Here is a 12,284-nt window from a genome sequence, read left to right on the forward strand (position 1 = left end):
CTGCAATCATTTTGACATTGTAAGAGCGTTTTAATAGTATTAGCACAGATTCTCCAGAGAAATCATCTCATCGTCACTGCATTACCATAGAAGATGAATCGTGAGGGAGCCGAAATGTGGTGACACGAGAGTTTAAGAACAAAGTGATGTCTCCCATCAAGGCATTTCCACTTCGCAAAGGGTCACTGCGTTCTGCGGCAGGATCAGGTCCCCACGTCACCTTGACTAAGCAGACATCCTTTCCTCAGATAATTTTGTCTCTTTGCTTTGCATTCACACCCCAGTAATAAACTGGCTCAGTCCCCTCTGTGGGATTGAAAGAAAAAGCAGACTTGGCTCCTGTCTTTAAGTAGTTTACAGTTTGATCCGTTTTACAACAAATTATCTACGGCCTTTAGATAAACATAATGAGTACTCTGACGATGAACAAAGTACTCTCAAGTCAGTGCCGCTGCCTAGGGGTAAGAGCAACCAAACTACGTTTTCCTGAGCAACGAAGGTGTAATGAGGAAGTTAAAAGTTTACAGGTAATAATTATAATGATTGCGTGGCAGAAATAGGGTGCATCTCACTAGGATTCTGGCCAGCAACTTTTATTCACTAAAGATGCTAATAGTAGACACAGGCACAGCCCCACTCAAGAAGGGAGCCAGAACAGGATAGAACGTGCTCTGGCCTGACTATAACTCCCACAGGACTGACGCGGGGAAGTGCTGAGGCCGTGAAGAGCTGAGCCCTCGTGGGACATGACTGGGCCATGATCGCCCCCAGGAACGGATTATTCCGCTCTCGGCAGTGGGTTGCTTCCTAAGAGTGCACTGTTTTACAAGCTTGAGCGTGGCCCCTGCCTGGTTTCTGGCTCTCACCCCCCTTCCATCCACACTCGTCTATATACACCTCTTTTTTTTATATCTTACCCAGCCTCCGATATTTTGCAACAGCCACAGGCATGGACTGATACAGGGAGGCAACTTCTTCTCCTTTAGAGGGACCTCGCCTGTTTTCAACGCAGAGATGCTAGATCTTCTTGTTTCACGTTCAGAGAAGTGTTAGCAAGCTGTCTCGTGAGGCATCAGATCAAAGACCGGAAGGAAGAAACTCCTGCTCAGAAAAGCACTGCCAACCCCCAACAGTCTCCTCGGTTCACTTGCCCTAGTTGAAAACACCATGTAAAATGACCGTCACGTCTCCGTGACAAATGGCATGCACTGCAGAGACTGGCAGGATATTGTGTGCACCTGAGGGGCCGCTAATCTTCTGGTATTCTCTGAGGACACCACCAGAGAATTGCAAACGGATTATCATAGCTCACAAAGCATCTCCTCCTCTGGGCAATGTTTAAGTGAGGACAACGTCACAGCCAATATTCAGCACCAGGCCTACCCTGTAGTGGGCATTCTATAAATGTTCATGAGAAGATAAATGAATTAACGTGACTGGACAGAATGCACAGGTTTCAGAGCTGCTGTGGGTCTGAAAACAGAGGGAACGGATTTGAAATATGTACTTTCTGGTAGCATTAAAAGCAGAAGAATTAGCAACTGGCAAATCGTCTTGTATTATTAAAGACTTGCTTAGCTTCTTGTTTGCGGCGTGTCACAGCATTCTGAGGAATAATGGTCACTAATTTTCCCTTTCTTGGATTGTGTGGGCCTGGGAGATCTCAGAATTACTCTGAGGTTCAGTTTCGGAAAGGCAGTAATAATGCTTTTTTAATTGGAACACAGTAAGGATGAAGACGTGCTCTCCGAGTGCACAAAGCAACTTTTACCAACAAGCTGTGGGGCAATATAAACCTATTACACCAACCAAATTAGCCGTCCTTCTTTTGGAACTTATTAACTTCGTAGGTGAAGTCTTTGTGGCAGTCGCTGTTGTGTTCTTTGAGTTCTTGTCGAGATACTGCAAGGAATTAAGCTCTCACTTCTTAGTTTATTCTTTATCACGGTAACTCACTTCATACATTCTTAGGTATTAATAACTATACATATGTTCATCAGTTTTTATTATAATCACAGATTCAGAATCAAGGATTTGGAATGCTTACATCCACGTATACTTGTCTTAAGAACACAAATTGTATTTGTTACATCAGTATAAATTGGCACAGCTTAGAAAAGTATCTAGGCGGACTGGGGATTTAGCGGTTCGGTGGCCTGCCTTGCAAGCGCAAGGACCCCAGTTCAATCCCCGGTACCCAAAATAAATAAATAAATAAACAAAAAAGAAAAGCAGGCGTTTCTTCTCTCTTTCAAATATACTAAAGGAAGCAGAAATAATTTCTGAGTCAACAGGCTAATTTTCAAATTTGGTAAGTTAATATTTTATTTGATACAAATGATAGCTATAAATTTAGGTATCACCAAAAATTAATGTCAAAACCTACTGTGATAATGGACCCAGGCTGGACAGCATAATGATTGTCTGAACATATTCGTCCTTCTCCGAGAGGAAGAAAGACTAGAACTTGGCCAACTGTATAAATGCTGCCGATAAAGTCAAAATGCTAAAACTGTGTCTCTGGACAAATGCATCTGTGGAACTCAGTTTTCTCCTTAATGAAACAGAGAGTTAAAGTGATCGCTAAAGTCCCTTTCAGATACAAGGTCTACAAGTCTATGTGGATAGAACGTCACAGCTTCTCCCTGGGTTCAGTTTATTTAAATATTAAATAAACAAGGACTCATGTGTAGTGGCAAATCAGACCGAACAGTTCTACACAAGGAATATGAAACCTACCAATGTCTTTCTCTATGCGATTTTTTTTTTCTTTTTTCTTTTTGGCTTTTCTGGTACCAGGGATTGAACTCAGGACCTTGTGCTTACCAGGCAGGGGCGCCACAGAGCTAACTCCCTGGCCCTACGCATTCTCTTTTGATGTCCCATTAGGCAAACCCCACTCAAGCAAACCATGTTGCAGTCTTTACTATCAACTTACTAAAACAGCAGATTATCACTAACAGATGAATGAAATGAAAACATTTCACAACCCAGCAGGTCCAGATTGTTATTATCAGCCTTTATATGGCTTGTGAAAAAGAATAAAACAGAGGCACAAGTATAAAATAATGACGGCTTTATTAGCCCTCAAATATATGATGCTGTCCTAAAGAACTGAAAACCATTCGTTATTTCTCAAATAATAGCTAAAATCATCCATTAGCAATCCACACATATATACATAAAAATATAGTTTTTACAATTTCTAATAATTGCAGAACAAATACAGAACTTTTACTGAAAATTCTGTGCCAAATGAACAACTAAGAATTATTTTTTTTCTTTAGTGGATAGTGATATAAATTTAAAAAATTAATAATCTGCTTGATCTTGTCAGCATTTTTATTTAAACAGTTTGGTGTATATTACAAAAGCAGTTTAAAATGGTTTTAGGTGGTATACATGAATTATAAAATGTTTTAAGCAATTTTTTTTTTTGGTGTTGGGGATCAAACTTGGGACCTTCCGCTTGTGAAGCACGTGGCAGAACCACTGAGCTAAATCCCTGGCCCTTAAGCAAGTTTTTATTTATTTTAATGTGCTCCAGGAAAACCAGAAATAAACCTTGAAAGCCACAGATAGTGCTGAAGAAAAAGCTAACATTATAAAGTAGGTTGGTTTAAAAATGAATATTAATTAGTAGTAAAGGTAGCACATAGGCATAGCAGATGTCGCTGAAGAGGATTTGAAAATTAATCAAGTTTTATGAGAAGTGGTGAAGATTAAAGGGTCTAGCAACATCTCTACAATGTTTTGTAACCCACTGTTAATTTTCTTTGGCCTGTTAAAGGATTAACTCCTACCATCCCCGTCAAGTCATCAGAAATATAATCTGGACTGTTAATTAGGCAGAGAAATCCATTATCCAATTCCAACTCACAGACCTTTTTATTGATCCTGTAATTGTTGACATTACTTTAAATGATGTTGGTTTAAAAATATAAATGTGACATGGCGTATACTGAATATGGATCAAGGCATTATCGTTAGACACAGTACTGCTACTTATCAAGCTTTCCAATATTTGTAGAGTAAAACTCTAAAGTTTAATACATTATTATTCTTTATGTAGAAAGGACATATAAGAAACTCTCCTTGGTGTTAGGTGCTTGGGGGCTGGTTATAGCTCAGTGGTAGAGCACAGTCTTAGCACACATGGGGCCTTGGATTCACTACTTAGCACCACAAATATAGCAAAGTGAAAAATTAAATTGTTACATTATAGAGGAATAAGTTATGTAAACTTATTTTTGGCCAAGGCATTACTAACAAAAATTCAAATAGAGTGGAAACAGGGTCATGGAAAAAAATTACAATGTCACAACATAAAGCATTATGAAAATCCCACATAAAATCTTTTATAACCCTAATTTGGTCTTTCAAAATATCAAGAAATTTAGAAACTAATCCTTTGGTAACAGCGAAAATAATGAGTAGCAAAGAAGTATTGCAAATGCTAAGAAACTACAGATGTTCTTTTATGAGTTACAAATCTAAGAATTAAATTGGAAATCCACAAGGCCAATAGACCTTAATAGAGTCATCCTGGAGATCGTTTCATCTTGAAACTGTTAGCTTGGCCTATTTTGATCCCTCTCGCCAAATACACTGATGGACAAAAAGCGAAAGGATGATAAGCCTAAGAGGAACGAGAAATGTCAAAGCAGAGCATTGCAATTGTATTCGCAAGAACATTCTCCTTTATGTGCATCCTGCCAGACCGAATATGGCCGCAAGCTCAGCCCCAACCCCGCACACACTTGAAATAGCAGATTCTTCGCTACGGATGCACAGAGCTGCTGCCAAAGACCTTGGCACACAACACACGGAGAGGGTGCCCTTGAACGTGCACGTCACTGAATGACGGGAGGGGGCAGGTTCAAGCAAGGTGGCGCAGAAATAAGAGAAAGTCTGCATCCGGCCTGGGATCTGTGCAGAGACGCGGGTGAGACTGTGAGGGAGACCCACGGTATAGTTTCCAGACCTAGAGGTGGAGGCTGAGAGAACTTGGATAGGCACTGACCGCAGGAGGTAGAGAATGACTCTTCGGAAGCGCACTCTTGCCTCATGTCAGCCTCCTGTAACAGCAGAGGACTTTTCATAGAAATTATCGGGTAGCGGGCACTAGCCAGGCACAGTGCATTGGAGGCAAGCGGCCCCTTCTTACATTCTATTTCCCCCCTCATTCAGTTTATTGGTACGTTTAAAGCAAACAGTGCAGTTACATTCATCACTGGGCTCTCGTACCTTCACATGATGTGTCTTGGTTCTCGTTTTTTCCCCACACCCCTGCCCCCTTCACCCCTTCACCCTTCCCTATTTACAAAGACTTTGTTTCCATTTTTCCCTTCTTTCACGTTTTTTCTTTTCCCTTATTTCCTTGCCCCTCCCCTTCCCACTTCCCCTTTAGCCATTTTCTTCCTATTTCACCCTCTCAATGATACCACTTGAACCTTACTCACACTTTTAGTTTTTCACACCAGAGAAACTATTTGCTGCTTACTCAAGTGTGTCCTATTTATCTCACTTAAGAGTACCGCCTCAGTGTGTATCCATTTAGCTATACATGTTACTAGTCCCTTCTTAAATTCTTGCATTCAGTGGTTTTCAGCTCTGGCAAATGAACAGGATCCCAAGTCAAAGACTGAGCTTGCAGAGGCTGCAGCCTCGAAGTCTAGGAAACTCTCTTAACAGGCTGTAAAGCCCTGACTCATGGGACTACTGGACATATTACATGTGAGAGAATGCTAATACACGTCTCAAATAATCCAGACCAAAGCTAGGACAGACACTTCTGCAGCCATCCTTTGATACACATTTCAACAGTACTTTTCTGCAGAGCAACTGGTAGAGCCATTCTACTTGTACGGACATTGTCTAACACCTGCATATGCACCTCATTTAATCTGTTCTTGAAAACGTGTCAAATTCTGTCTCACAGGAGGCTATGTATTTATTCATTTCTTCTTTTTTAAAAATGTTTTAAGCCTTTCTCATATGGATATTTTCAAAAGCTCACAAATGAAAGAACGGTATACTGAATCCACCACGCAACATGAACAATAACTTCCAATCTGCAATAGTCTTACAAGAGAAAAATGCTCTGCAACTTATTAAAACCACTCATCAGTTACCTTGAATATTACTACCAGACTCTTACCTACCCATATAGCAATCCTCTAAGGAGCTTTGGCTAGTAATTTACCACAAAAAAATTTCTTTTTCAGGATTGAAAAAAACCAAAACAAAACTCTGATTCTATTCTGAAGGATTGAAAAGCTTTCCCGAGTCTACACTACTATGCACAGCAGATATGGACTGATAATGGGGAAATTGTTCTTTTATTCTCTCCCATTTCCCAGTATTTCCTTGAATGTAAGAACTTCGCCAGGTCCTTGGGCTCACATCTTTCTGCAAGGACTTTTCTGCTTCCTTAGACAATCCCAGGTGATAATACAGGGGACGGTAATGCCCAACATATTTCAGTGATGATGCCATCTTCCAGGGGGACAGCTGAGACAGGAGCACAGCATACTCGATAGCTGTCTGCCCTTTTTGATAATGTGATGATAGGACTAATCACAGCAAGTTTTTTATTCAGAGTACAAATTTCGAGTAAAAATAGCTGCAAGTTGTTAAAGAAATATTTGGATGACTGTATTCTGGACAGGAAGCTATATTTGGTTAAGCACATTTACTGGTTAATAATAAACTTTACCTATCCAGTTTAACAATGTTGCTTCTGTTTTTATTTCATTATTTCAGTGTTTCATCTGCAAACCAAGGAGAGAGGCCTCATGAGAAGCTAACTCTGCTGACATATAGACAATTGTTTCCTATCTCTTTAACCAAATTTCTGTTATTTTAATCCATTTAGTTTATGGTATAAATGAGACATGTAAAAATGTGCAAGTGTAAGAATGAGATAACTTTGAGAGTTTATGACAATATTCAAAATATTTGTTAAAATATTACTAGCAAGCAACATCAAGAAAATTTTTGTTGGTACACAATAGTATTGAGGATTTTGTGGACCCAATGGACATTAAATTAATAATATTTATCAATTTTCTGTTCCAAGTGCTTTTCAAATATTGCACCAAGTAATTACCCTATTAAGTCCCTGCAAAATAAGCCATCATTAGTCCAGATTTAGTGAAAAGGGCTAATAATTACTATTTTAACAGTTTTTACAAAGACAGTATTTACACAACTGCAAACACCTCACTCCCCTTTAATGAGTATGGAGCAGATAAAATAAAAGGCTGACTAGCTATGTGAATTCAGTGGAGTACAGAAATGACTAGCATCTAAAAACCCAGGACCTGGGAAAATAAAGGATTTAATATGCAAAGCGGAGACCCAGGTTGGCAGAAGGCTATTTATGAATATTGTCAATACTCAGTATGGCAGACTGACAACAGAGAATCTTTGGTCATGCCCTGAACAACATAATTCATCACACCAGGGCTTGGGGCCATCCTGTCCAAGCAATCTATCATCATCATATCACTCAACAGAGTGAGCCAAGGGGAGGACTTTGATGGTTATCCTCTGGGGAGCCTGGATTTATGGCCAGTGGCCCTCAGAATGCTGCTCAGCTCTGCCCGAAGCAAAATGCTCCCGGCTTCACTTCTGTCTAAGCCACAGTAAAAGAGCGAACATGCTTCCTCCATCATGTTGAGAGCAAAACCCAAGTCTGATCCTCTTGGTTCTGAAAAAAGGGAGTCAGAAAAATCATATTTAAAATATTCTTTCATGCTGCATGGAAAAAGAAATTAGTCAATGGTGAGTATGGATGGTTCGTTTCAAATGTCCCTTGGTAACCAACCAACTTCTGAAATGTATCCATTGATAAATACATTTGGTGAGAATCATCTCTTCACAACTCTCGTGTAAACACTATCTTGGAAAACATGGCAGTATACCGAAATTAAAACAATACACACACACACACACACACACACACACGCATATATAGTTTCTCAAACTAAACTTGAAAATTTTAGTCTCTACCTTTTCCTGACCCTTTATATATTGATTTTATACTTTAACACCAACCTCCCTCATAAAATATAATTAAGCATCTAGGGGTGTTTTTTTTTTTTTTTTTTTATACCGGGGATCAAACTGAGGACCCTGTGCTTACAAGGCAGGCACAGCACTACTGAGCTAAACCCCCAGCCCTTTCTTGCCATTTCTGATGAAAAATCACAAAGCTGGTCATGTGCTTTGGTGCACACCTGCAATCCCAGCTACTCCAGAGGCTGAGGCAGGAAGGACTGCAAGTTAGAGGCCAGCCTGGGCAACTTGGTGAGACCCCACATTGAGCAGGCAGAAATGAAACAGTCAGAACCACAAACCCGTTTTATGTCAAGTGGCCAGGTGAAGCCAGATCTTTCATTTCTCTCCTTTTCTTTGCTCTTACTTTCTTGAGATAAGCTCCCTATGCATGAGACTGGTATTATAAAAATCTTACTGGAAAAACCTATACTATTGAAAATACACAAGAAAGAAGTGATAAAGAACACAGGATGAAGCGTATTTGCTGTATGGAAGCAAATATTCAATAACCCCTTCAGTCAAGTTCCCGGAGCCCCTGAGGGAGCGTAAAGTTTAAGCAGGAACTTTTAGTACAGCTGCTAAGTGCTTTATATGTTTTACTGGGATAATTAAGGCATTCGAAGGGAAGACTCCTTGTAGATTAATACTTCAAAGTACAAGGAAGCAAGGGTGGACCCTGTCCACATTCATCCAGTATCACAGAGTTCACCATTTTATCTCCAAGCTGAGTTAAAAGAGCAATCTTGAAAATACCTGCAGAGGAATTCTCAACTTACTATAACCACAGCGACCTATGGCCAAGCCCCCAACCAGGAAGGGAAGAAGTGCCCAGGTCTGTGCTTCCGGAGACTAACCATTCCCTCTGTCTGTGTGTTCTTATGTTCTCTCCAGTCCTATCTGGCTCAAAATTTAACTCTTCCCACTTCAAGTCAAATTACATTATTTTTTTCCCCCAGAAATGCTCTTCATTGCAGCCATATTAAAAGCGTTTTCTGCCCTTTCTGGGGAAAGGAAAGCGTGAACAGTGAAACTTAGCTGTTAGTAAGTTACCCACAGAACATACCCTTTCCTGGTTTTCCTCCTGTCTTGCTTTGAACCGATCCTCTCTGCTGCCTCTAAATGTTGGGCCCCTTGGAACTGAGTCCAAAGTCTTGCTCTCCGTTTATATTCTGTCCCTGGGCCTTTGCACCCATCTCTCACAGCTTCACGTATCCTGACCAGCGACTCCCACATAATTATCCAGATGCCCCTTCTAAGCTACAGTCTGTTTACTCCCGCTCATATGGCAGTTTCTTGTTCTTAGTCCATTTCTGTGTTGCTTAACAACAACAAAAACCGAGATGGGCTTAGCCCATAGTTTTAGAGCCTGAAAGTCCACGACCAGGAGGTTCCACCTGTCCAGCCTCTGGTGAGGACTTCTGGCTATGTCACGTGGCAGGTGGCATCTCAAAGCAGGAACAGCTGTGACAAGTGGACCAGCGGGGGGGTGCAGAAATGTGCAGACTTCTCTAGTGCCACAAGAACTAACACACTCCTGTAAGCAGGTCTTAAAGCCTTTCCAGGTGGTGTCCCTGTGATCTGATCCCCTCCCAGAAGGCTGCTCGCTTTAAAGTTCCACTGTCTCTCACTACTGTGACATCGAGGACCAGGCCTCTACCATGTGAACTGCTGAGGACAAACCACATCCAGAACTCAGCCACCAGACTTAGGGACAGGCAACCTCGATAGTGCCCTTCCTCAACTTCCTGCTCCTTGGCTTTCATACCCTGGGCGCCTCCCTCTCACACTGCACTGAGTCTGGGATGTGTGACCAGCAGCATAAGCCACAGTATGTCCCTTCTGTGTCTGGGCTCTAAAATGGCCACAGCTTCCATCTTGGGCTCTCTTTCTCCCTTGGATCATTCACCTTAGGTGAAGCTACATTGTAATCAGCCCTGTGGGGAGGTCTACACAGCGAGGAGCTGAGGTCTCCAGCCAACAGCCATGTAGTTTATCAGCAACCATGGGAAAGAACTCAGAAGCAGTTACTTTAGCCCCTATCACGTCTTGTGACTAGGACCCTGGTTTTTATTTCCTATTGGTCATGGGGTAGATGTGGGATATACAAAGTGTAGGGTGGCCTAAGGGTTAAGGGCACAGGCTTTGGAGTCAGAAAAAAATATGTATCTTTTCCACCCTTAAACTTTCCAGCCTTGTGGTGTAAGCTTTCTACACTTTAACCAGAAGCAACCAACTCAATCACATCCAACATTCAGACCCCCAGAAACTGTGAGACAATAAACAGTTTAACCTGCTAAATTTTTGGAATTTTTAAATGTAGCAATAGCTAACTAATTCACACCATACAGATTTAATATGTACCAAAGAGAACGTTCTCTCCGACTCTGAGCCCCAATTTGTTCTTTAACCTTCCTTTGTTTAATAACTGGCAGTGACAACCTACTCAGTTTTCAAGCCAGCAAACTAAGAACCATCTTTGACTTTTCCTTTTTTCTCACATTCACATTCAATAATCAGCAAGTTGCGAAATCCAGATCCAAAATATTTAACATGAATCCATTCATTTGATAAATATGTATTAAGAGTCTACTTTGCATACGACGTGAGCATCAACAGCTGCTGAAGAAATCGTAGTAAACAAAACAGGCACCACCAACCCCATGCTTGAGTACTTGACATTTTTATTCTAGGGAGTAAATAATTACTTACAAATAAAGCATATAGGATCCCCTAGGGGACAAAGCAATATGGGGGGAAAATAAAGTGAGTAGGGTGGAGATGACCAGGGTCTGCAAGTGCTACTTTAGACCAGCGGTCAGGGAGGTGCTACCAAAAGTGGTGTCTGAAAACTCCATTTTCTCTGTCTCTGCCACCGCTACCCTAACCAGAGCCACCGTTGACTTCTGTCTGGGCTTCATCAGAGTCACTTCGTGCTTCTCCCCTGCCTAAAACCCCTGAGTGGCTTCCCACAGCTTTCCATGAAAATCTTAAGTACTCATCAGACTGCAAAGCTTCGTACAACCTGGTCTCAGCCAGCTCTCCAGTTTCCCCTTGAACCAATCACCCAAGCCCTAGTCACTCTATCCTTCTGGAAGTTTCTAGAACATACCAAGTTCTTTCATGCTTCCTCTAACCGTTTAGGCCTCAATGAAAAGAACAAACATCTTTAAGCCCTTCTCATCCTCTGACTGCCCGATTCAGGAGTGTGCCTTTAGTCCCTAAGTGTGGTGGGGCAGACTTGTGATATAAAAAGTGCAGGCTGGCCTAAGGGATAAGAGCGCAGGCACTGGAGTCAGAAAAACAGATTTCTCCCCACCTTTAAACTTTCCAGTATTGTGGCTTAACCGTTCTGTGTCTTAACTTTCTTTTCTGCACCAGGAAATCTTTCAACGACCCAGACCCCACCCCTGGCAGTTAGCTTTGACTGTGAAAAACTATAGGTGTGCGCATTCCTATTAGGACTCTGAAGTCAAGGAATTGATATAGAATATATTTTGCTTTTTTACTCCAAAAAGCTATATTCCATGCTTTGGTAACTTTTACAACACTAAATCAACATCCAACCTCCACAAATACAAACGTAACTTCAAGTTGCACTCTGTGACTCTGGAGTTTGAATTATCCTTTTAAAAGTGAAATTCCTGTCAACAGCCAGCAAGCTTTCCGATCTCTCTCCAGGGCACTGAGGGTTCTTGGGAGGGGGCTGGTTATTTCTGAAATTACACCAGGCCTTGAGGACAACTGCTGTGCGTGTCCACTGTCTATGTAAAATGAAATGGGACAGGGTGTCCTAAGTCCTCAGATTCTTTTCTTCCTCTGTGACAAAGGAAGGCGACGATCCTTCAGGACAGGAATAAATGCTAGTCAGTCCCCCAGTCTGCTGGTGATTTAGGGGCGAATGCACCAGTGTTTCTAACCCAACGCGCAAGTTCTCCTTCGGGGGTTCTCCTCGCAGGCATCCCAGCACTCAGGACGTCTCTAGAAAAACCCAACACCGAGCTGTACCCGCTTCACTCGCATCCAAGGGGAGGCGCACACAGGTGGGCGGAAAACCCCAGGAGAGAAGAACCGAGGGGTGGTAAAATAAGAGGCCGAGGCCCAGAGGCGGGAGGTCAAAGGCTACAGGGAGGCAGATCTTTTGCAGAAGCGAAGGCAGGGGGCCAAGGAGCAGGAAGCCGGCGCAGGCGCCCCCCAACCAGCACGCAGCCGCAGTCGCAGCC

At 42.0% G+C, this 12,284-nt stretch overlaps 1 protein-coding gene across 6 annotated transcripts in view; it reads right to left on the bottom strand.

The window, feature by feature from the left end:
* The window catches only part of Pter (phosphotriesterase related), a 54,455-nt gene extending 43,777 nt beyond the window's left edge, over window positions 1-10,678 (bottom strand). For 2 of the 6 annotated variants that reach the window (XM_010607100.3, XM_010607095.3), the window contains exon 1: window positions 9,128-10,678. The gene's annotated coding sequence lies outside the window, so the exon portion shown is untranslated. The other 4 variants (XM_010607097.3, XM_010607098.3, XM_010607096.3 and 1 more) reach the window with 4 other exon arrangements.
* Window positions 10,679-12,284: the final 1,606 nt, after the last annotated feature.

The sequence above is a fragment of the Fukomys damarensis genome, unplaced genomic scaffold (assembly GCF_012274545.1).
Source record: "Fukomys damarensis isolate Sample0158 unplaced genomic scaffold, DMR_v1.0_HiC HiC_scaffold_37, whole genome shotgun sequence".
Classification (NCBI taxonomy): Eukaryota; Metazoa; Chordata; class Mammalia; order Rodentia; family Bathyergidae; genus Fukomys; species Fukomys damarensis.